This window comes from Aotus nancymaae, unplaced genomic scaffold (assembly GCF_030222135.1).
Source record: "Aotus nancymaae isolate 86718 unplaced genomic scaffold, 86718_ANA_hifiasm-v0.15.2.pri h1tg000029l, whole genome shotgun sequence".
In the NCBI taxonomy this organism is placed as follows: domain Eukaryota; kingdom Metazoa; phylum Chordata; class Mammalia; order Primates; family Aotidae; genus Aotus; species Aotus nancymaae.
Genome location: NW_026988442.1, coordinates 55,121,094 through 55,145,472, shown reverse-complemented (window position 1 = coordinate 55,145,472; position 24,379 = coordinate 55,121,094). Strand labels below are relative to the sequence as shown.

The window sequence follows — 24,379 nt, the reverse complement described above, 5'->3', positions numbered from 1 at the left end:
GCATTTTTTCATTCCTGTTGGCCATTTCTATGTTTTCTTTTGAGAAATGTCTATTCATGTCTTTTGTCCACTTTTTAGTGGGATTATTTGTTGTTACTGTTGTTGTTGTTTTGGCTGTTGAATTGTTTGACTTTCTTATATATTCTGGATATTAATCTCCTGTCAGATTAATGATTTTTAGATATTTTCTCCCAATCACGAAGTTGATTTTACTCTCTTCATTGTTTCCTTTGCTGTGCATAAACATTTAGTCTAATATAGTTCTATTTGTTTATTTTTTTTGTTTTGTTTTCATTGCTGTGCTTTTGAAGTCTTAGCCATAAAATCTTTGCCTAGACAAATGACCTATAGTGTTTTGTCTATGTTTTCATTCTAGTAGTTTTACAGTTTAGTATCTTACTTTTAGATATTTGATCATTTTGACATGATTTGTATATATGGTAAGAGATACGGGTCTAGTTTCATTCTTTCTAACATGAATGTTGTTTTCTCAGAACCATTTATTGTTTTCTGAACCATAGTTGCTAAGAATATACAGTGGAGAATATTCTTAGCAACTATGTCAAAAATAAGTTAGCTGTAAATTTGTGGATTGCTTTCTGGATTCTCTATTCTGTTCCATTGGTGTATGGGTCCATTTTATACCCAAACAATGCTGTTTGAATTATCACAACCTTGTAATGTATTTTGAAGTCAGGTAGAGTGATGCCTTCTGCTTTGTTCTTTTTACTCGGGGTTGCTTTTGTTATTCAGGCTCTTTTTTTGGTTCCATACAAACTTTAAGTTTGTTTTTACTATTTCTGTGAAAAATGACATTGGTATTTTAAATGAGATTACATAGAATCTTTAGATTGCTTAGTATGGTCATTTTAATAGTATTAATTCCTTTGATTCATAAGTATGGGAGGATTTTCCATTTATTCATGTACTCTTTAATTTCTTTCTTTTTTTTTTTATTAAGAAAAGACATTTATTCAGCATCACGATCAGACTATTACATTTAGCAATCAACAGCCTGGGTGCAAAACAAAAAATCTACATTAAAACCCTTTGTTGGAATGCTTTCCACTTTCTACAGAACAGAAACTAAAATAACCTGTTATATAATTAGTCACAAATACAGTCCTCTAATTTTTTCGCCCATACACATGAGTATTTGTCTAAAACATGTCTTCTTTTAGCAGCTAGGCCCTGCCACCATTGTGCTTGGCTGAGTCCACAAATCTGTTGCAACCTGTAGCTTTCCTGTCACTTCTCTGGCTCTCCTCTCCTGCTAAGCTTTGTTTCCTAATTAAAATCTTCTGCCACAGAGGTCTTTCATCTCCTTGGTTAAAGATATTCCATAGCTACTGCTGCTACTGGAACTGCCATAGCCACCTTGGTTTCGTGATTTGGCAAAACATTGGCCTCTACCACCACAGGTGCCAGAGCTTCTGCCTCCAAAGTTTCCTCCCTCCATGGATCCAAAATTTGAAGACTGATTGTTGTAATTACCAAAATCATTGTGGCTTCCACAACCTCCAAAATTGCTTCCATCATTACCAAATCCATTATAGCCATCCCCACTGCCATCATATCCACCACCACCACAGCTGCCACCAAAGCCACCACAAACAAAGTTGTCATTCCCACTGAAACCACCTCCACGCCCACCACCAAAGTTTCCAGAACCACTATGACCTCTTTGGCTGGGTGGGGCACTAGCCATCTCTGGCTTTGACAGGGCTTTCCTAACTTCACAGTTGTGGCCATTCATATTATTGTATTTCTGAACCAGTGTCTTCTTTATTGCCACCAACAAATATCTTTTTCAGAGTTAAGTGGGCACCTGTCTTTGAGAATCTTCTCTTGAGACAGCTCTCTTTGGTTTCACAGCTCTTCCATCCACCCTGTGTGGCCTTACATGGCTGCATCCACGTCCTCCACAGTGGCATAGATGACAAACCCAAAGCCCCTAGATCACTTAGTGTTTGGATCTCTCATGACCACACAGTCTGTGAGCATTCCCCATTGGTTGTTTCAAAGTTCAACCCTCCAATGAAGAGCTTCCTCAGTGGTTCAAGCTCTTTAGGAGACTGACTTAGACATGACAGAAGGGAGAAGAGAGATTTTAATGATGCTTCTTCAGCAGCATCCACAGGCAGCGTCCTCTTTAATTTCTTTCATCAGTGTTTTCTAGTTTTCCTTGTAGAGATCTTTCACCTCCTTGGTTAAAGGTATTCCTAGATATTTCTTTTTCTAGCTGTTATAAATGGAATTGTCTTCTTGATTTCTTTTTCAGCATTTCATTATGATGTATAGAAATGCTACTGATTTTTGTATGTTAGTTTGTATCTTTTAATTTTTCTGAATTTGTTTATTAAATCTAAGTGTTTTTGTGGTAGAATCTTAAGGTTCTTCAAAATACAAGTTCATGTAATCTGTAAAGAGAGACAACTTGACTTCCTCTTTTCCAATTTGGATGTGTTTTCTTTTTTTCTTTGGCCTGATTGCTCTGGCTAGGACTTCTAGTGCTATGTTGAATAGGAAAGGTGAAAGTGTGCATCACTGTCTTGTTCCAGTTCTTTGAGGAAAGGCTTTCAGATCTTCCCCATTCAGTGTGATATTAACTGGATTTGTCATACATGGCCTTTATTATGTTGAGTTATGCTTCTTTGATGCCTAGTTTGTTGAAAATTTTAATCATGAAGGATGTTGTGTCCTTGTCTGGTTTCGGTATCAGGGTAATGCTGGCCTCAGAGAATGAGTTGGGAAAAACTCCTTCCTCTTCAAGTGTTTGAAGTAGTTTGAGGAAAATTTGTGTAATTCTTCTTTATAAGTTTGGTAGCATTCAGCCATGAATCCATCCAGTCCTAGGCTTTTCTTTGTTGGGAAACTTTTTAAAATCAATCTTGTTACTTGTTTTTGGTATATTAAGGTTTTCTTTTTCTCCCTGATTCAATCCTGGTAAGTTGTGTTAAAAGAAAAAGGTTAGCTGAAATAAATTTAACAGTTTAATTGAGCAAAGAGTGATTCATGAATTGGGCAGCCTTCCAAGCCAGAGTAAGCTCAGAGACTTCAACATAGCCACGTGGTAGAAGAAGATTTATGAACAGAAAAAGGAAAGTGATGTACAGAAAATGGAAGTGAAGAACAGAAAGAGCTAGATTGGTTACAGCTCAGCATTTGCCTTATTTGAACACAGTTTGAAGAATAGGCCACCTTTGATTAGCCAAAACTCAGTGATTGTCACAGAAGTATGCTACTGTCTGTTTGCAACTCCATTTAGGTTAGTTCATGATGTACAGAGAAACCTTTAGGTCAAACTTAAAATATTCAAGGAGGCAACTTTCAGCTAAACTTGATTTAGAAGTTGTATGAGTCTAGGAATTTATCTATTTCCTCCAAGTCTTCCAATTTATTAGCATACAGTTGTTGATAATTGTCTCTGATGATCTTTTGTACGTTATCAGTGATAATGTCTCCTTTCTTATTTCTGATTTTATTTGGGTCTTTTTTTGTTCGTTTAGTCTAGGTAGCAATTTATTGAGTTTCATCGAACACTTTATGTTATTTTTTCATCTCTATTCATTTAGTTCCACTAATTTTGATTTTGGTTTATTCTTGCTTTTCTAGTTCCTTGTGGTGTATCATTAGATATAGTTGGTCATTTTTTTAATCCATTCAGCCAATCTATATATTTTAAGTGGAAAATTTAGCTTGTTTACATTTAAGGTTATTATTGCTATGTGAGGACTCTGTTCATCTAACCGATATTGAATCACTACAGCCTTTCAGGTGGATATGAAGGTATGTCAATGTGGCTCTAGGGATGTGGATATGTAAAGACTATTGGGCCCCAGGGCAGGATGCAGTCTGGGTTGGGCTCTGAAAATGGCACTGTGCTACAGCTACTTAGAACTCAGGGGATGGTGAGGCTGGGACCCAGTGTGAGCTCCCTCTCTGGAGCAATGCGATCACAAAGTCTCCAGGTAGCTCCCTATGCTAGTTTCAGAGCTGATTAAGATTGAGGTGCTCTCCAAAGGGGCTAGGATTGCAGGAGTCCACAGTGGGAATGTGGACTGCTAGGGATCTGTCACTTACACTTTTCTTATACTGGTGAACCTCTCCCAGTTCCCAGCTAATCTTGGCCAGGCTGGCTGCCTGCTTCCTTCTCCTTCCGTGCCTCAGGTATGTCCTGTCACTTCTGTGTAAATTCCAGTGTTCTCTATTAGATGCTCTATTTTACGTACTATTTTGGTTATTCTTTGTGAAGGAGTCAAGTGCTAGATGCCTCTAGTTATCTTGAAGCTCCTTGTCAATTTCTTTTCTTTTCTTTTTCTTTTGAGATGGAGTCTCGCTCTGTCTCACAGGCTGGAGTGCAGTGGCACAATCTCGGCTCACTGCAACCTCCGCCTCCCAGGTTCAAGCGAAGATCCTGCCTCCAGCTCCCAAGTAGCTGGAACTATAGATGCTTTCTACCATGCCAGGCTAATTTTTGCATTTTCAGTAGAGATAGGGTTTTGCCCTGCTAGCCAGGCTGGTTTCAAACTCCTGAACTCAGGTGATCCACCTGCCTTGGCATCCCAAAGTGCTGGGATTACAGGCGTGAGCCACCATACCCAACCAATCTCTATTTTTATGTGTTTTCTATTACATTACTTTCAGACTTATTTTATTGTTTACTGCTTTCTATTTTTATTAGGACTAATTTGCTATCTTCGCTTAAGTTAGATGTTTACTTCACTGATTATTGGCTTTTTTACTTTTTCAATATGTCTATTTCAAACTATAAATTTATTTCTATACACAACTTTAGCTACATCTCACAACTTTTGATGTGTAGTACTTTTACTGTAATTTATGTATACATTTTCTATTTTTCATTGTGATTTTTTCCCTTAACTCATGAGTTACTTGGAAGTATGTTACTTAATTTCCTAATATATGGGAATTTTCTGGTCATTTTTCTGTGGCTGATTTCTTGTTCAACTTTATTGTAGTTCAGTAATGTGCTGTATGTTTACATTCCTTTGAAATATTCAAATTATAGTCTAAAATAGTGTGTCTTTTGTAAACAGCATATCATCTGAAAATATTTTTAATTGATACATTAATCTCCTTACATTTAATGCAAGTACTGATATTCACGGTTCAAGTATATTCTTTTACTAATTGTTCTTCTGTTTGTTTTGCCCATTCTATTATTCTTTTCCTCACACTTTACTTTCAAGTGTATTGATGAATTCATTTCTTTAAATTTTTTTATCATGGTAAATACATTTATCATAACATTTACCATCTTAACCACTTTAAATGTACAGTTTAGTAATTTTAAGTACATTCATAGAGTCGTGCAACCATCACCACTATCCATCTCCAGAACTCTTTTTATCTTGCAAAACTAAAACTCTATTCCCATTAAACAATAACTTTTCTGCTGTCTTCCTCCTATGCCCTTACAACTACCATTCCACTTTCAGTAGCTATGATTTTGACTATTGTAGGTACCTAATGAAAGTGGAATCATACAGAATTTGTCTTTTTTTGTGATTGGTTTATTTCACTTAGTATAATGTCCTTGAGGTTCATTCACATTATAGCATATGTTAGAATTTTTTTTCCTTTTAAGACTGGATAATATTCCATTGTACATATATACTGCATTTTTCTTATCCTTTCATCTGTCAGTGGACTTTTAGGTTGCTTCCATGTTTTAGTTAATGCGAATAGTTGCTATGAATATTGCTGTACAAATATCACTTAGAGATCCTGCTTTTAATCCTTCTGGAGTATATAACCAGAGATAGAACCGGGGTCTGGGAGTGGGGGACTAGAGGAGGAAAAGCAGGGTGTGGGGGGATTGGGGAGGGATGTCATTAGGAGAAATACCTAATATAGATGACGGGGCGATGGATGCAGCAAACCACCACCATGGCACGTGAATACCTATGTAACGAACCTGCACAATCTGCACATGTACCCCAGAACTTAAAGTATAAAAAATAAAATTTTTTTTAAAAAAATTGCTGAGTCTTATAGCAACTCTAGTTTTTTGAGGAATAGCCATACTGTTTTCCATAACAGCTTCACCACTATACATTCCCATCAACAGTGTGCAAGTGTTCTAATTTCTCCTAAAGGATTGATGATTTTTCTTTATTTTTGCTTTCCTATCAATAAGAAATTTTTAGGTATGTTTATTTTTTGTGCTTACTCTAGAAATTGTACTGTACATTCTTGACATGTTTAAGTCTGACTTGATATATTTGCCATCTTACAAACAAAGTAAACAACTTGCAATGTTTTAATTTGAGTGCCTAATCCCCCACATCATATGCCATTTTTGTTTTATACGTTACTTCTTTGCATTTTAAACTTTGTAAGACATCATTATTATTACTATTATATTATGCAGTCAATTTCCATTTGGGTTTATGTGAATATTAGAATTTTACTATTTTTATTGTTCTTTGTTCTTTTCTGAATCTCAAAGCTTCTATCTAGATTTATTTTTCTTCTATTTTCCCTGAAGAATACCCTTGACATTTTTGTTTTAACTGTGAATGTGAGTCTGGTGGTCATAATTTTTTTGGCCTATTTTTGTTTTCTGAAGATGCTCTTCTGAAAAATATTTTCATCATCTATGAAATTTTTTGTTAGCAATTGTTTTTATTTTAATACTGTAAAGAAATAATTCCATTGCTTTCTCACTTGCTTTTTATTTTTTATTTTTGTTGGTTTTGTTTTTGTTTTTCTTTGGAGAATTCAGCTGTCAGTCTAAATATTGCTCCTTTGAAGATAACCAGTGTTTCTTCTTCAGCTCCATTTAAATTTCTTTTTTTGTCTTTAGTTTCCTGGATTTCTTTTCTTTTTCTTTTTTTTTTTTTTTTTTTTTAATTTCTTAAGTGTTCTTTCTTTTTCTTATTTTTGCTCGGGGTTTGTAGGGCTTCTTAAATCTTTGGCTTACTGTCTTTTATCAGTTGCTTCTGTCCCATTTTTTCTTCTCTCCTCTTAGACTTTGATTAAACATATTTTAACATTTCTCACTGTATTCCTTGTGTCTCTTCCCCCCCTTCTGTATATTTTAATCTTCCACTTCTCTGAGCATGGATATCTAAAGTTCTGCTCAGCTGCTCAGCCTCATGTGACCTCTTACTAAATTTAGCAATTCTAGGAGAAAATAATCTTTAAACACTGCCTCACCGAACTCAGCCTCACCTCTATTTTCACCCATTTTGCTCAGCTTTCTTTCTAGCTTGTTAAAATTCAAAAGAATTCAAGTAAATGCTTCTTTTTTATATACTATCCAAATTTTTTTCCTCAGCAAAAGGATGGATTCAATACATCTCAACCATCATCACCTTGTGCCTATAGTATGTGAAAGAAAAATGAATGCATTCTTAAGCAATACATTCCCACAGGCTGAATCATCTTCCTCAACTTTGAGAAGACGGCCACATCAGGAAACTGGAAAACCATCTAAATTGTGTTTTTTAGTTGATGCTCTTGATTTTCTGCATTAGATCTAATGACTACAATGTGAAATAGTAGAGGCAAATACATCCAACTCTTCACAGAAATGTAAAACAGGTGTAGTTGTTTTTAGTGTCCTTTTGGATTCTCTTCTCCAATTCCCCTCAGTTGTCAATTATGTCAAAGGAGGTTAGAGGAGGCACCTTGGGTCAAGCCAATTTTCTTTTTCTTCTGCATATAAGGACGTTAATGGATTAGAATACCAAATGTGGGGAAAGCTTCAGAACTAATAATTTATTGAATTACAGTCATTAGAACTTCTACTGTAGTCTTGTGAAATATTTTTGATGTTTCTTTCCATTGTTTCTTGAAATCACACCACTTAAGTAAATGCTTCAGACCATCCCTAAGAAAAAATACTGTCTTTTAACAGCAGGAGCAAGATTAGGATGATGCCAATCAGGAAATAATAGTAGCCAATGATTATTGAACATTTACTATATGAACAGTAATATACTCTATCCTTTATGCACTGTATTTTATTTTTTTCTCACAAAAACCCAATGACAGCTTGCCCAAAATCACTCAATTCCAAAATGTCATAGCCAAGATTCAAACCCAAACTATTGACTTTAGAGTTCATGCTTTATGTATAGACATGAAGAGTGGAAACGTGACTACTTCTTAGAATTCTACATTTTTTTCAAAAGCTTTAACTCTTTACTAGTATTCTATATTTTTCGTAATTGGATTAATAAGTTCAGTCTACTCAATATTTGTTTTGAGTGTCTCAGTTAAGCAAGTAATAGCTAGACCACTGCATTTTGTGTACTAATTTCTAAACTTCAGATAGTAGACAGATGATAGAGGATGATGTATTGGAAGCCAGAAATTATAAAACCAGGGAAGAACTCTTAAAAAAAGTAAAGTTAAGCCCTGCAGCCAATTCACAATCAAGTATGATAAAGAAGTTCTTGGTCACAGAATAAGCAGAAAGGCAAACACTGAGACACAATTCACCTCTCCTTCCTTAGCAGTTCCCCTGACCCCTTTCATGCTCACTTTTCATGATTTTTATTTAACTGTATTTATATGTCTGCTTTCCCAACTATTAAAGAACTTCTGGATAGCCAGGACACTAACTTATTCCATTTTGATATTCCCTGCATTTGTCATGGTACCAGGTACATAGATACTGTGAATGGATGAATGGAAAAAGAGGAAAGGGAAGAAAAATCCTTCAGATACTTAGGAATCATGACATAAACTTCTACTGTAAAATTATTCTCTTCTTTAGTGCTAGAATTCACAGGGACTAGAGGCTTAAAACTGGATTCAGTACAACCTCGAACATCCTGACATCAAATAAGGTAGCTATTTTTATATTAAAATGAAACAAGATCTTTTCATTAAAAGATCTTTAAATCTTTTTTCATTAAAAAACAACTATTTTTGGAAGAGATGGAGGAAGCTTTTAGAAATAATGAAGTCCACTCTTTGTCACAGCTCATTTGGATAGCTGATCATCCATAGCTTCTCACAAGCGGTTCCCAAGACAACATTCTATGCTTTTAATCTTTGTGCTCTTGACCTGAACCCTGAAAATTATTTCTATTAACCTGGCTAAACATGCCTACTCCAAGTACTATAGACTAGACTGAGTTTCTGTACAAATACATATGTTTCTGACTATTTGAACAGCACTTCCTCCCTTGAGAAGATAGTGATTTCGTGTGGACAAGTTGGCTAGTTAAGTACGTACCACTCTAACTTCTTTAAAATAGCATAAAGTGCTATATTTTCAACATTCAAAAATGAGAAGTTTCTGATTTAAGTGTTGAGATATTCTTAAAGTAGCAACAATACAGAACAAGACAAATTATTCTGTGTTGCCAGAAAGCTCCTATAGCTAATGATTGAGGGAAAACCAAAATGGTGACCCAGTATTTTATGTAACACAAAGGGAACAAGAGACTATGTATCTCAAAGTGTTTATGATCATCAGTGGTAATGCTGATATCCTAGAATATAAATTCTCTGAATGCAAGGAGGATCATGCTCCCCGAAAGATTTTAAAACTAATATAAACAGCTTTTAATCTACAGGTAAAATTTATTTTTGCTACAAATGAGAGTATGTAATCAGGACAAAATTATCAAAGCACAAATAGTTACAGCACTCTCCACCCAGCCAGTCCCATTCTCTAAGACTCAATGCTAAGACAGACTTTAAATCAAGAAGAAAGTCTCATTTTATTTGATTTGGACAATGTTACTGTGGTCTGTCAAAGTGAACATTGAGATGAACATCACTATAAGGAGATGGTGAAAAGCACAGGTTAAGGAAGAACAGATTAACAACCAAGCCAAGTCAGACAAATATTGTATGCTTACACATGTGCAAAGCTGCAGTATTGCACAACTCCAAAGGTATAAGAATACCACTGGAAATATAATAATGAAAACATTAAGTGTGATAATACTTCTCAAAGAATAATGTGCCTGCTGGAATTATGCAATGCCTTTCACCTAACAGCTATTCCTGGTTAGGATATACGAAATTAATATGGACAGAAGCAGGGAAATACTAGGCAGAGAAGGGCAGGTCTGTGGTGAAGCCCCAACCTCAAGCCTGAACCTGCAGCCCAAAGTGAGAACATGCATTCCTGTTTTCCCACCTGAATGATGTCTTTTCCAAAAGCCTGGCCTGCCTTGCCCCCTAGTCCTGCATCAAAAAAAAAAAACCCCATGCTCCACTGGAGTGGAGGAGCAGAGAAGGAGAGAAGAGAAGAAGCAGCTGGGTGTCAGAGAGAAGTAGCTTGACTTCAAAGGGACAGCCTGATGGGGGACTTCAGAGAAGAGCTTGGCTAGGGATGGCCAAACTCCAGGGGAAGACCACTTTCCCACTTTTTCTCTTTTCCAGTTCCTGATCCCACTGAGAGCCATTTCCACCAGCAACAAATCCTCCACAATTTATCATCTTCATTTCATTCAAGTGGCCTGATTCTTCTTGGATGCCAAACAATAGCTGGGGATACAGAGGCTGTCACTCTGAGCCATTAAACACTTAAGCCATCCACGGGTGGCAAATCTAAAAGAGCACGCTGTAACACATGCCCTCTGTAGCTACGGGGGTCAAGGATTCCCCCTAGACACTGCCCTGGGGTGGCACAAAATTCTCCTCCTGCCAATGCCCAGAAGCACTCATCCTGACCCCTACACTCACTCACCTGTGTGCTCCCTCTCTTGTGAGGGGCTAAGAGCAGTGGGCTGAGTAAATGAGCCATGCTCTTCATAAATCCTGTGAAGGGTCAAGGGAACCATCTCATTTCAAAATCATGGTCAAGACAGTAAATGTTATATTTAAAAGGAAAAAGTAAGAAGGGTGAAAAAATCAAGAGTTCAATAATTGCAGTTGATATTGTAGACATATTGGAACATTGTTACACTGCATTGTTACATTGCTGATTTGCCCAGTGTTATAGTGGCTCTGATGACTCTTTAAAGGAAACCATTAACACTTCTAGCAAACTTTAAAATTAAAAAGGGTGAGAATAATTGAATTTTAGCAAGAACTTCCTTGGCGTAGTAAAATCAATAATATCGTTGGGCTATGTAATTTAAGGAGAGACCAAAGACGACTCTGCTCAAAATGTCACCTAAGTCAGCCTACTTTGATACCATTTCACCATGAAGCCCCACCTTCAGTTTCAACTTTAAAGGACCCTTTAATAGTAAAGGTATTGCTTTTCGCCCATTCTTTACTTCAGTAGTTTTGTTTCAAAAAAAAAAAAAAAGGAAAATATTGAAAAGGATTTACAAATACACATATAATACTGCAAAAAGAACATAAATTGGGTATGGCAAGAGAAGTGAGGCAATGGAGATATCATGATAAAAACATTAAGTACGATAATCCTTTTCCTGGAGAAGGTCAATCAATTGAGCCATGGGAAGCCATTACCATCTGAGGGTAAATTAACTGGCCAGATAATCTACTCATCATTAAGGTATACAGGATAATTTCAGCTGGAGGTTGTCATGAAAGGTTGAGAAAGATTGGGGAAACCCAGCATGGGGAACTGAATCATGCAAGAACAGTCATCTCAGGTCAGAAATCACAGCGGGAGAGTCTTGAGACACAGAAAGACACCGTAAGGGTTCTTAATTCCTGAAATAAATGCAAGAAATGGGATAATCAAGTTAGATATCAAAGTAGAGTTGTTATTTGGTGAGGGGGCTCCAGAATCATTTTGCAGAACAAGCTGTAATTATTGTCAGCTCACCAATATGTCTTCCACTGCATTACACAAATACAAGCTCCTTTGTTCTACCAAAAACTCCACTTCTAAGTAGTTTGTGGCCCACGTGGAGCACAAAAATACACAATCAATGTGGTCACAATGTGTGGGCTGGGGAGCAGAATTAGGACAGGGAAAGAATAACTTGTAAAAGAGAATCTGTAATAAAAATCCAAATGATAGGCCGGGTACAGTGGCTCACGCCTGTAATCCCAACACTTTGGGAGGCCGAGGTGGGTGGATCATGAGGTCAAGAGACTGAGACCATCCTAGCCAACATGGTGAAACCTTGTCTCTTCTAAAAATACAAAAATTAGTGGGGCATGGTGGCATGCACCTGTACTCCCAGCTACTTGGGAGGCTGAGGCAGGAGAATTATTTAAGCCTGGGAGGCAGAGATTGCAGTAAGCTGAGATCACGCCACTGCACTCCAGCCTGGCAACAAAGCAAGATTCAGTTTCAAAAACAAACAAACAAACAACCCAAATGATATGGAGTCCTTGAAATGTTTACTTCATTAACTTGTAGGGGCAACTGATAAATTTCTGCCTACTACTGCTGATTGTTGGGCCTCTTCTTTTGCTTCGTAATATCCTATACAAACAATATGATGATCTGGTCCCTGTTTACCCTTTTGTGCTTATTTCTTGCGTTTCCCTGACCTATCATATATCCACATTCTATTAAGTCTGTGCCTTTGCACACACGGTTCCTTCTGACTAGAATTACCCAATCTTTTTGTCTTCCTGAATAGCTGTTATTTAATCTTTATTATTCATTCCTAGAGTCATTTCCATTTCCCCTGACCTTTTCAAGTAAAGCAGATGTCCTTCTGTGTACACTATTGGTTGTGGCATAAAACTCACTATAGCATTTATCATTTATCTGTGTTGTAAGTGCTGGTTTATTGGCCTAAAAAACTTGATTTTAAGGACTATGTCTTAAAAATCTCTACACCTCTACTTGTAGTATATACCACAATATTTGTGGCATTAATAGTTGTTAAATAAGTTCATAATGTCCTGGTTTGTAATTGATTTGTATTGCACTTTAGCCTTGCTCCTTCTAATTATAAATTAAGGTGCATTCATACATGCCTATATATACACACACCTAAAGATCATTTGTTACCTGTATCCAAATCGCAAACCCATATTGGTTACTTTGAGGAAACTTTCAAACTTAGCATGCACGGAAACACTAATTCCATGCATGCTAAGCAGTTTTGTGTATATTTCAGTTACATAGGGCATTCTTGTGTCTTGTCCCTAAAGTCTGCAGCCTATATTGTTGAAGACTGGAGGTTTCTGTCCGCTAACTATACAGCAAATCATTGGGCCGAGTCCTCAGTCTTTTCATTGCTATTATTGCTGCAGGCACTATTTCATAATATTTCAATTAAAAACAAATGACAGTATTTTAACGGTATTCATTTATCAAAAATTTCAACCATATAATGGGTATAAAAAAATTCAAGAAAATGAATAAGACCTAGTATTCAATAGCACAACAGTGTGACTGTAATCAATAATAACTTAATGGTGTATTTAAAAATGACTAAAAGAGTATAATTGTATTGTTTGTAACACAAAGGATAAATGCCTGAGGGCATGGATACTCCATTCTCCATAATGTGATGATTTCATAGTGCATGCCTGTACCAAAACATCTCATGTACTTCACAAATACATACATCTACTGTGTGCATACAAAAATTAAAAATCAAAAAATAATTTTAATGTAAAGATAATAACAGTCATGGCTGTTAGTGGCTACAATAGTTATGAACATCTACTATATACCAGACACCAAGTGAAGTGATTTTACCCTCTTCATCTCCTGTTTTCACAACTCTAACAAAATAGGCATTAAAGTCCACAACTTGCATGCGAGGAAACTAAAGCTCAGTGAAGATTCTAGGGTGCCTTAGTCACATCACAAGAAAACAAGGGGGTTGAGATTTGAGTTTGAGATTTGGAGGTCTCAAACTCTACTTTTTATTACACCAGACTGCTTTCCTGTACGGAACTTTTTACAAATGTGGTTCTCTATTCAATGCCTTTGTGTCTTTGCTAACAAGGAGTAAATGGTGGTGGGTACTCATATTTTTTATGTGGTTAAATCTTTAATACACAAAACACAAAAGAATTAATACAAAAGAAAATAATACAAATAATATCCAGATTATTACTGTATAAACTAATGCAACAGAAGCACTTTAGGCAAGTCAGTAGTATCCTGAGTAGGCCAGTCACACAGCCACAAAGGACTGTCAGCTTTGCTTTCTAGGTTGAGCTGCCTCAAAGGCCAACAAACACAAATCAATAAATGAAATTCCCCAGAAATTCAAATTCTGATAACCCACCTATTGGTGTTATGGGTAGGGGTATAAATGAGAAAAAGGCTGTAATTTAAAGTTTTGTTTTTGTGGACCCTGACTTACTCAGATATTATTATGATTATTATTTTATAATCCCAATAGCATTTTTCTGAGTGCTTAATAAATTTTACTTTTTAGAGAATTTTTAGGTTCATGCCAGAATTGAGTAGAAAGTACAGAGTACCAGTGAATTCCATGCCCCAAAATGTGCATAGCCTCTCCCACTATCAACGTACTGCAGCAAGGTGGTATGTTGAGCACTCATATTTTAACCCTCTTCCTGTTTAGAAACAAAAACATGCCGCCTGCTGCCAGTGCTCACTTAATTTTACATAAACATGCCCTTTGAGGCTGAAGCAAATCTGACTGATTTTCAATGTGAAAGTAAAATATGAAAACTGTTCTTGGAGTTATTTCTAAGCAGAACTAACATCAGAATCGTCTGAATCATCAGAATCATCTATTTCGGAAAACTCGGATTTATCAACCGAATCTTCAGCCAACAACTGTTCGAGAACAATGTTAACATCACACATAAGAATGCTACGTTTTCTAGGATTTGACATTTTCAGCAATCAAGAATCACTATATTTTGTAAATGGAAATACCACTACTAAAAGCAGAATGTTATATATAGAATGATGTCTTTCGTGTCCAAAGTCGATATGTTAGAATGATGCAAAAACACTAAGAAAAGTGAGATATTTCGTGGCAAAGTGGTCGTAGGGTAAATGCTGCGGCTACAAGCTCTGCCAGCAAGTATTCTTGGGGCAAACGGGAAAAGGGTTAATAAATTATAAGATATCTCCATCTTCTCCATGGAACTTTTGAGTACTAACTCTAGTTCCCTAAAAACTTATGAAGACATATTAGAAATTCTGAGATACTCAACATGTAATACCAATCCCAACATCTCATTTCCAGACGCTTCAGGAAAATCAAAGTCATAGCTGACACTTGCTGAATATGCCTCATGCATCTGAGCTTTTCTAAGCACTTGACTCATATAAAGTACTTTAATCCTTAGAACAAACAGTGAAAAATGCATGCGTATACATATTTTAATAAACTGCAAGATGTCTCCTGCATTTCCATGTAATTTATGGCATCCAGCACATGTAAGTTACATGTGACAGATGTTCATCAACAAATGTATCTGTGAATGGCAGAAAAAGTTTAACACTTCTCAATATGTATTCACAGAAAAATTTAATAATCATATCATGGGGGAATCATACAGTTCTGTCCACATGTTGCATATGTACTTGTGTTTCCCTCCAAATGAGTTGGTCAAGTGGGAAAGAGAAATTATTTAAACAGATGGGACAAAATCAATTGTAAATATTGTTCATCATACCAAAGCACATACTATTATGAAGAATCTTGGTCTGTTTTCATAAAATAAATTAAAAATGAAAAGTAAACAAGCTAATGTTGGTGATTTTTTTTCTAAAAGCAATTTCTATGCCATTACAACGTTTTAACAGATTCCATTTAATCAAATATGCCTTTTAGAACTGACTTATGACAGAATGATCATTACAGTCTGTGATTATGTAGTCGGATTGTGGCAAAATCTTGAAATGCCTATTAAATCAATCTTTAAAAAAGATAAACTGATATTCAATATCAATGTAGGATTAAGAATTATCTGTTGTGTGAATCATAACCTTATCAAACATAAGGAATTAAAGAAAACACTTTTTCAAAATTACATAGCCTCCCACATATTGTAAATGCACTTATTGTGCCCACTTATTAAGCAAATACATGTGACAAAAATCCTAGGACTTACATTTTATTATTACAAATGCATCTGTCTGTGTGTGTGTACGTGTATTAGGGGAATTGTTGCGTATATAATCATGTGTCATTTAACAACAAGGCTACGTTCTGAAAAGTGCATTTTTAGGCAATTTTGTCATTGTGTGAATATCATACAGTGTATTTACCTGAACTTAGATAGTATAGCCTATGACACACCTAGGCTATACGGCATAGCCTATTGCTCCTAGGCTACAAACCTGCACAGTATGTGAATATACTTAATATTGTAGGCAGTTGTAACACAATGATAAGTATTTGTATATCTAAACATGTTATCTGAAATAGAAATGATACCATAAAATATTGTATAAAAGATTTAAAAAATGGTACACCTGCATGGGGCACTTGCCAGGAATGGAGCTTGCAGGACTGGAAGTTGCTCTGGGTGAGTCAGTGAGTGAATTATGAGTGAATATGAAGACCTAGGCTCTTACTGTAAACTACTATAGTCTTTATAGACACTGTACATTTAGGCTACACCAAATTTATTTTAAAATCTCTTCAATAATAAATTAACCGTAGCTTACTGTTACTTTTTAGCTTTACTAACTTTTTAATATTCTTAACTTTTTGACCTTAATAACACTTAGCTGAAAACATAAACACATTGTACAGCTATACAAAAATATTTTCTTTCTTTATATATTTATTCTACAGGCCTGTTTCTATTTTTTAAATTTTTTATGTCTTACTTTTTAAACTTTTGTGTTAAAAACTAAGACACAACACGCACATTATCCTAGGCTTACACAGCATCAGGATCATTCATATTGCCATCCCCCACAACCATGTCTTAACCCAGAGGAAGTTCTTCAGGGGCAAGAACACACCTGAAGCTTTTATCTCCTATGATAACAACGCCTTCTGGAATTCCTCCTGAAGGACTCACCTGGGACTGTTTTATAGTTGACTTTTTTTAATGAGTAGAAGGAGTACACTCTAAAATGATGTTAGAAAGTATATATATAGTAAATACTATAATAAATTAAAGTAAATATAAATTTACTACAGTAAACACATAAACCAGAAACATAATCATTTATTATCATTATCAAGTATTATGTACTATACATAATTACATGTGCTACAATTTTATATGACTGGCATATACTTGTGTATATAGATATAAATATGCTACAATTTTATATAACTGGCATAGGTTTGTTTACACCAGCATCCTCACAAACACATGAGCTATGAAGTTAGATGGCTATGATATTATCACTTGGCAACAGAAATTTTTCAGCTTCATTATAATTTTAGGGGACCATCATCATATATGAGGTCTGTTCCTCAACAAAATATAGTTATGTGGAATATGACTATATGTTTGCATATGTGTGAGGAAGAGAAAAAGAACAAGACAAATTAATTTTATCTTGCCAAAGCTTAGCACACAGATGTGTTCATGGTCATATCACAAAAGCTTCACAATATCAAGGGGTCCATAAGCCACACTTTCGTAAGTACTGGTTCATTATGATCGAGTTCTCTAAAAATCAGTTAAAGCATATAGAAACTTTCACATACTCACCATATAAGACAAATCCAAGTAGTCCATTTCCAGCCATTTCAGGAAAATTAAAATTATAGATGACACTGTTGAATGTGTTTTATGTGTCTGTGCTTTTCTAAGCACTTGACTTGTATTAATTCATTTAATTCTGACAAAAACGCGAGGTTGGTGCTCTTATTATCCTTCATATTACAGATGAGAAAACAAACACTCAAGAAGCTTAAAGTACTTGTCCAAGATCCCAAAGCTAAAAATGGCAGAACCAGGATTCAAACCCAGACAGTGTGTGTCCACATCCTTTGCCTAGTGTTCCTCAATGCAGCCATATTATTTAGGGCAGTATAACACATGATTGGATGGGACTGACATGCATGTTGCAGGACATTGAGCATTCCCCCGCTTCTGTCGTTAATTACCATTTGCAGTCCCTAGGCATTGTGACAAGAAGTGGTACCTAACCTCCAGCATTTCCAAACATCTGCTTGGGAGAGGAATCATTCAACTTAAAAATGCTACAACTGTTATTCCCCAGGTGAAACCACAGTTAACTGAGGATCTACTCACACATTCTCTCTCTTTCTCTCTCTCTCATACACAATCTAGTATACACATATGTATTCACATATTCATACACAGTCAAGATTTGAAGTGAAAATAAAAAGTTAACTGAGTTCAACGTTTTCCTTTCTCTATTCTTCTTTTCTTCCTCATTTTTTTCTTGACAAACATGGCCTTTACTCCATCTCTTATATCTATAAGGCATAGATAGGAAGAAGAAAAGAAAAGGAAAAAAGAATAGAAGCACAAAAATTAAAGAGAAAAGAGGGAAGAATAGAAATCAAACAGAAGGCAGAAAAAATAGATATCTATGGGAACTACTGAGATAGGAATCATCTGCCCCAAAGTCGCTGCATGAAGTAAAAGCAGTCAGTAAACCAAAACCATTATCTGACTTGCCTTGCCTCAAAACTTGTTTACGTATTTCAGAGAACCATTGAATTTCAGAATGGAGTTGGTCCAGCTAATACTGTAGTCCAAACCCCCACCAAACAGAAGAATACTCCCTACAGTTTCTGTGACAGATGGCCATTCATCCTCTGCCACATGTCATTTGCAAGAGCAGGCATGTCATTAACTACTTTTAGAAGAAATCCACATGTCTTTTGTTTGGTACTAATTGTTAGAAAGTCATTCTCATTTAGAACGGAAATCTGCCACACTTCAGTCTCAGTTCTCTCTTCTGGAACCATATGGAATGAGTTAAACCCTTCTTCTGCGTGATATTCCTCTAAAATTTTGAAGCAGTTATTATATTGCTCCTGAGTCTCCTCCTACCCAAAATAAACATATGCAAAGCATATGATCTGCCCTCCAAAAAGTAGTATACCTGGTAGTAGAGGGCCAATATCCTCAAAAAGCCTGTTTCATTTCCTCCTGAGTAGTCATTTTTTTCTTACAGAGCTCAAAGTCAGCACCTCTGATGTGTATCTGTGTAGGTATGCTCTATGAACTCTGCATATACACATGTGTATAAATATGAATATTCACACACAAACATGAAGCACACATGGAGTTTGTACATTTGTATATAAATATGCAGACACACGTGTGTTCACCACGTAAAATATGCACATTGCTCTTCTCTCCTTTTCTTTCAAGTGCTCCTTTCTTGTGTGTTTCCAGGCCAGCCCCAATACAGTCAGAGCTCACCTATTTTCAGCCTTATTTCATCCCTTTGGAAATGAGTTGGGTGCTTTCAAGCTCTATGTACATTTTTTAAGTTAGCCAGGAGTGGATGCTTAACACACCCTTGTCTCCTGTGTGCCCAGCCCTGAGTATTAATCCTCAGCTTCCAAGAGTAAGAAAAACACTCGAGCACTCGGCGTCACAAGATCTGAATGCCTCTGAAAGAATGTGATAACGTCAACAAAGTTGAGAGCCTGGAATAACCAAACCTGACATTAATCTGAACCCATTTTTCTTTTCCTCTCTTAGTTTCATTTCTAATTAGGTGTCACTTTTGCCTTTTTCTCTGTTTATCACCTATCCATTTCCTACCCTATTTTCAGAAGAGAGAAATAGAAACTTTTCTTTGATATTGAAGGAAATGTCCAAAGGGCCCTGAGTTCAAGTCTCTTTCATTTCTCTAACTGTAATCTGAGTTTCACAGTTCAGTGCCTTTGCAAGCCTCAAATGGAAGTGTTATTTCCAGGTTATGATAACATTATTGGATCCAAAGTCATTGTCAACATTTCTACTCACAGAAAGTTATTTTGCACTTTCTCCTGAGAGAAGGAATTGAGTTGGTGGGGATCAGGGCAGGGGGAGATCTGAAAGAGCTTCCAGCTTTTTCAAAAAGATTTTTATTTCATCTCACTTCTTCACAGCACATGAAAAGAGCACGGAAATGCCCTCCATAGCACCTGCTGCCTGCTGTCCGCTCCTCCCATGACACTTCTTTTTCTACTCCTCTCTTCTTCCTTCTCTTTTCTTTGCTATAATGGAGGCTATAAAGAGAATGGGATCATTTCAGGAAGATGGATGAGAAGAGGAAGAAGAGTCAGGATCAGATGACATGGCCCATTCTGAGGGCGTTCCCAGGGCAGCACCTGGGAGGCCACAAAGCAGTAGTAAGTTGCAATAGGGGTCGCTCCTCAGGTGGATGTTGTCAGGGCCAAGGGTTGGGCACCAAGCACTCGTGTCATTCTGCATGACAACTTCGCTCACGCCGAATCCTATAGAAACTCACCCAGGTTTTTGTTCTTTTAACTCAAGCCTTGCATATGAATCACTGAAACTTCTAAATGAGTGATTCAGAAAGAAGCCGAAGATTTAATTCAGTTTTTGTCAAAAGAGAAAAAGAAAGGAATTTTATATCACTACTAATAGATTTTCAAAGGGCGAAGTCCTAACATGCCTGCAGTCATTAAAGAATGTCTCTTTCTACAAATAAAACAAACAACAAAAATCTCTAGTGACTTCTTTTTATTCTAGCCTATAGAATTTTTCCTAATGCTTTTAGATATGGCAATTCCACTTTCTTAAAGCCTTTCATGATATCCCCTTCTTTCTACATTTGTCAGAAATCATTACACCATATCTGCTTCCCTGTCACCTTTTGTCACTCTGTCTCAAGAATGCTGTGGGAGTGTACTTTGTTCTCCTGTCACTCATTGTGTTTTCCCCTTGCTTAGAGGCATTGGTTAAAACGACAGCAGGGCTCTCGAAGCTCTCTGACAGTCTTTTCTCTTGTTCTGAGGTAGCGCATTTCTTTCTCCTCATAACAACTGATTCCAAACTTTACCAAGTGTATCCACCCCCTACCCACTGTTAAATAAAATTTATCGGAGGTGGTACCAAACTAAAAAAGTTGTTTATTTCACCTTTCAAGAAATCAGAAGAAAGAGATCATTGCCAAGTACACAAACAGGCCAGTTTTAGCTGGTAGAATCAGGAAGCACCTCTTTTAACCCTGCAAGGAAAGTATCTGAAGTAACCTGGTGCTAACCCATCTGCTTTTTGTATTATGCTATAGGTTTGGTCCTGCTCAGACTGTCTTATAAAAATCAACTGTTCTACCATCAGAGCACCTTTTCTAAATTTGTGGAGGAGACGCTGTAAACTAGCTTTGTTACAATGTTGCCTTTTGACACCACTCACCCTCAACTCTTCACTGTCTGGCTTTGGTCTATCTTGTACTCCTCTGAGAAAATCAAAAGTCACCAGGCCCAAACTCTGAACTTTGCCTTCTTCCATTCATTTTTATCTGTCCTAGAACTGGTACAATTTCAAAACAAAGGTGTCTCTAATTTTTTTTTTTACAATTAATTAAATAATCAGCCTGTGTTTGTAAACCCATTTCCTGTCTCCTCTGGGGACACACTTTTATCTGATTAGGTCGTATCCACCCTTTATCTTCAATCTTACTACCTCTATTCCTTCATCTTGAAAAACATTCAGGTTTTATTCATACTCAAATAAAAGACAGTCTCATCAAGCTACTGACTTCTAAAAAATTACCTGTTTATAAGACAATTTTAAAATAAAAATCTTTATGACAGACTATTACTTATAAGAAAAAACATTTATTGATGATTTATTTATAAAAATTGTACTACACAATTTTGTATTTATGAAAGACATTAAAATATATGCATGCACTTTTCTCAATAAGTTGATGTTACCCTCAAGCAGACAAAAATTGGTTCTTGGGGATGTGAAAGTTATCAGCATCAAAATGGAGTCACTAATGTCAAACTCTAATAAAATGGATCTGGGAGGCCATGAAGGAGGCCTATGTATGCCCATGATAGGAACTATCCCAGGCATTCCACAAAAATGCAATATTCATGATAAGCCACTTGCATAGGAACACTTGCTTAACAACAGCTGTCTCCACTGAGCAGCTCACACCAACTCCCCCTGTGACCAATGGCCTCTGTTTCCAAAACAGCTTGCAGGGACTTCCTCTCTGTGTCTTTAAATGTTTCCCCTTTCGCTAAGCTCTTTGGGTGAACCTATGACCCCTCAGGGCACTCAGATCCCAGATTGCAGTCCCATGCTAACCTCAAATAAAGTATTTGTTTTGGAGAGTTGGTCTGTCACTCATTTTAGGTTGAAAAGGGGCAAAAAAAATCCTTAAACATTATAGTGGTTTATGGGCCTCCAAAGGTCAATGAAATAGTATTTCTTAGTACTTAATTCCTTTTTCCTTAGAGATAATTTTAATTTAATTAACTTTTCTCCTGGAGTGTGAAGTCCAATAATGAAAAAGAGGTTAGAAAACAATCATGGATCCAGATTACCTAGGTTTACAAACTGATCTGCCTCAACTTGACTATGTGTTCCTTGGCGGGGTACTAAATCTCACTGTGCCTCAGTTTCCTTACCTAAAATGGTGATATTAGCATCTGTTTCACAAGTTGATTTTTAAAAGAACTACATGAGCTATTTAACGCATGTACTACTATGAATGTTAGCTTACTCTTTCAACCCACTTCACTATGAAATTGGGTCCCTGTCTACCTCTCCAAATGCATCTTCTTCTGGTCTTATTGTCACTTGGTCCACTCCAGCCATGCTAACATTCCTACCACTTCCCAAACTATCAGGGTCATTTCTAATTCAAGGTTTTCACTCCTTCCATTTTCCTCTATCTGGAATCTCTTCCCCTAAATTTCCCCACTGCTCATTCTCTCATTTGATGGAGGTTTCTGTTCAGAAGTTACCTCTTTAAAGAATCTTTCCTAATTTACATTCCTATTTTCTCACCCTATTGCTTTTTATTTTTCCTTCCAGCATGCCTTACTATCTAAAATTCCACTTTTAAAACCTGGTTATTTGTTCTGTATCCCCAACTAGAGTATTAATGTGGACAGGAAACGGAATTACGGGGTAGAAGAGGGTGGTTCCCCAACAAAGGCCCCACCCTCAAACCTGAAGACCAATGGCCCTAAATGAGGACAAGCATTCTGTTTTCACACCCAAAAAGTTGCCTTTTGGTCTGCCACACGCCCCATCCTTCCCCGACATAAAACCGAGACCATAGCAGGCACAGACACAGCAGCTGAATGTCGGAACCAGCAGACCAGCTATGGGGGAACAACCGCAGCAGAGAAAGAGAAAAGAGGAGGGATATCTGGACGCTGAGGGGAGTTCAGCCAGGGGCAGTGGGTGTCCCGACTCCAGGGAAAGACTACCTTCCCACTCCATCCCCACCTTCCAGCTCCCCATTATCTCCCTGAGAGCCACCTCCACCACTCAATAAAACCTCGCATGCATCCTTGCAGGTCATGTGTGATCCAATTCTTCTGGTACACTGGGCAAGGACTCCTGGTACAGAAGGCTGTCACACTGCCCTCTGCCGTGCCCTTGTGATAAGGCAGAGGGTCCACTGAGTTGACTAACACACAAGCCATCCGCAGATGGCAAATCTGAAAGAGCTTGGTAACACACGCCCACTTGGACTTCGGACCCACAGACACCCACCCCTAGACGCTGCCGTGGGGCCAGAGCCCAAAAGTGCTTGCCAGCCTCTGCACCTGCCCGTTTGCATGCTCCCCCTAGGGGTTTGAACTGTGGGGCAACCAAGCAGGCTACACTCCTGTTGCATATTTTTCGAGGGGAATCAGGAAACGCTCCCATTTCATTAACTACAGGAGGGTGGAACAATGTCTGGTTGAGTTACTGTTGTATTCTCAGTACCGAAAACATGGAAAATAATGTTTTAGAATGCTAGCTCCTAAGGCTGTAGCAGTGAATAAAATAAATGGAGTCCTTATCTTCATGAAACAGGCATCAGACAATAAATAAGTAAACACAAAATTAATTCATAATAAATAATCCAAATTCTTAAAAGAAAAGCCTTTTTTCTTCTCTTCACTTTCTTATTCTTTTTTACCCTTATAACTTTTATTAAATTATTTGCTTAATACCATATACAAAAATTAACCCAAAACTGATCATTGATCTAAATGTAAAAGCAAAAACCGTAAGACTTAGAAAAACAGGAGTAAAATCTTCATGAACGTAGTTTTACCAGTGAATACTTAGATATGGCATGAACACAAATGACAAAAGAAAAATAAATTAATTAAACTTTATCAAAATTAAAAACTTTTGTGCATCAAAGAATATTGTCAGGAAAGTGAAATGAAAGAACAACCTACAGAATAGGAGGAAATATTTGCAAACCCAGAATATATAGAGACTCTTACAATTCAAAGGCAAAAAGACAGTCATTTTAAAAATGAGTAATAAGGACAGGCACAGTGGCTAACCCCTGTAATCCCAGCACTTTGGTAGGCCAAGGCAGATGGATTGCTTGAGCTCAGGAGTCTGAGACCAGCCTGGGCAAAATGGTAAAAGCCTGTTTCTTCAAAAAAGAATTTGAATAGACACT

At 36.9% G+C, this 24,379-nt stretch overlaps 1 pseudogene; it reads right to left on the bottom strand.

Moving 5' to 3' along the window:
- Positions 1–1,291: 1,291 nt before the first annotated feature.
- Positions 1,292–23,272, bottom strand: LOC105718972 (heterogeneous nuclear ribonucleoprotein A1-like; annotated as a pseudogene).
- Positions 23,273–24,379: the final 1,107 nt, after the last annotated feature.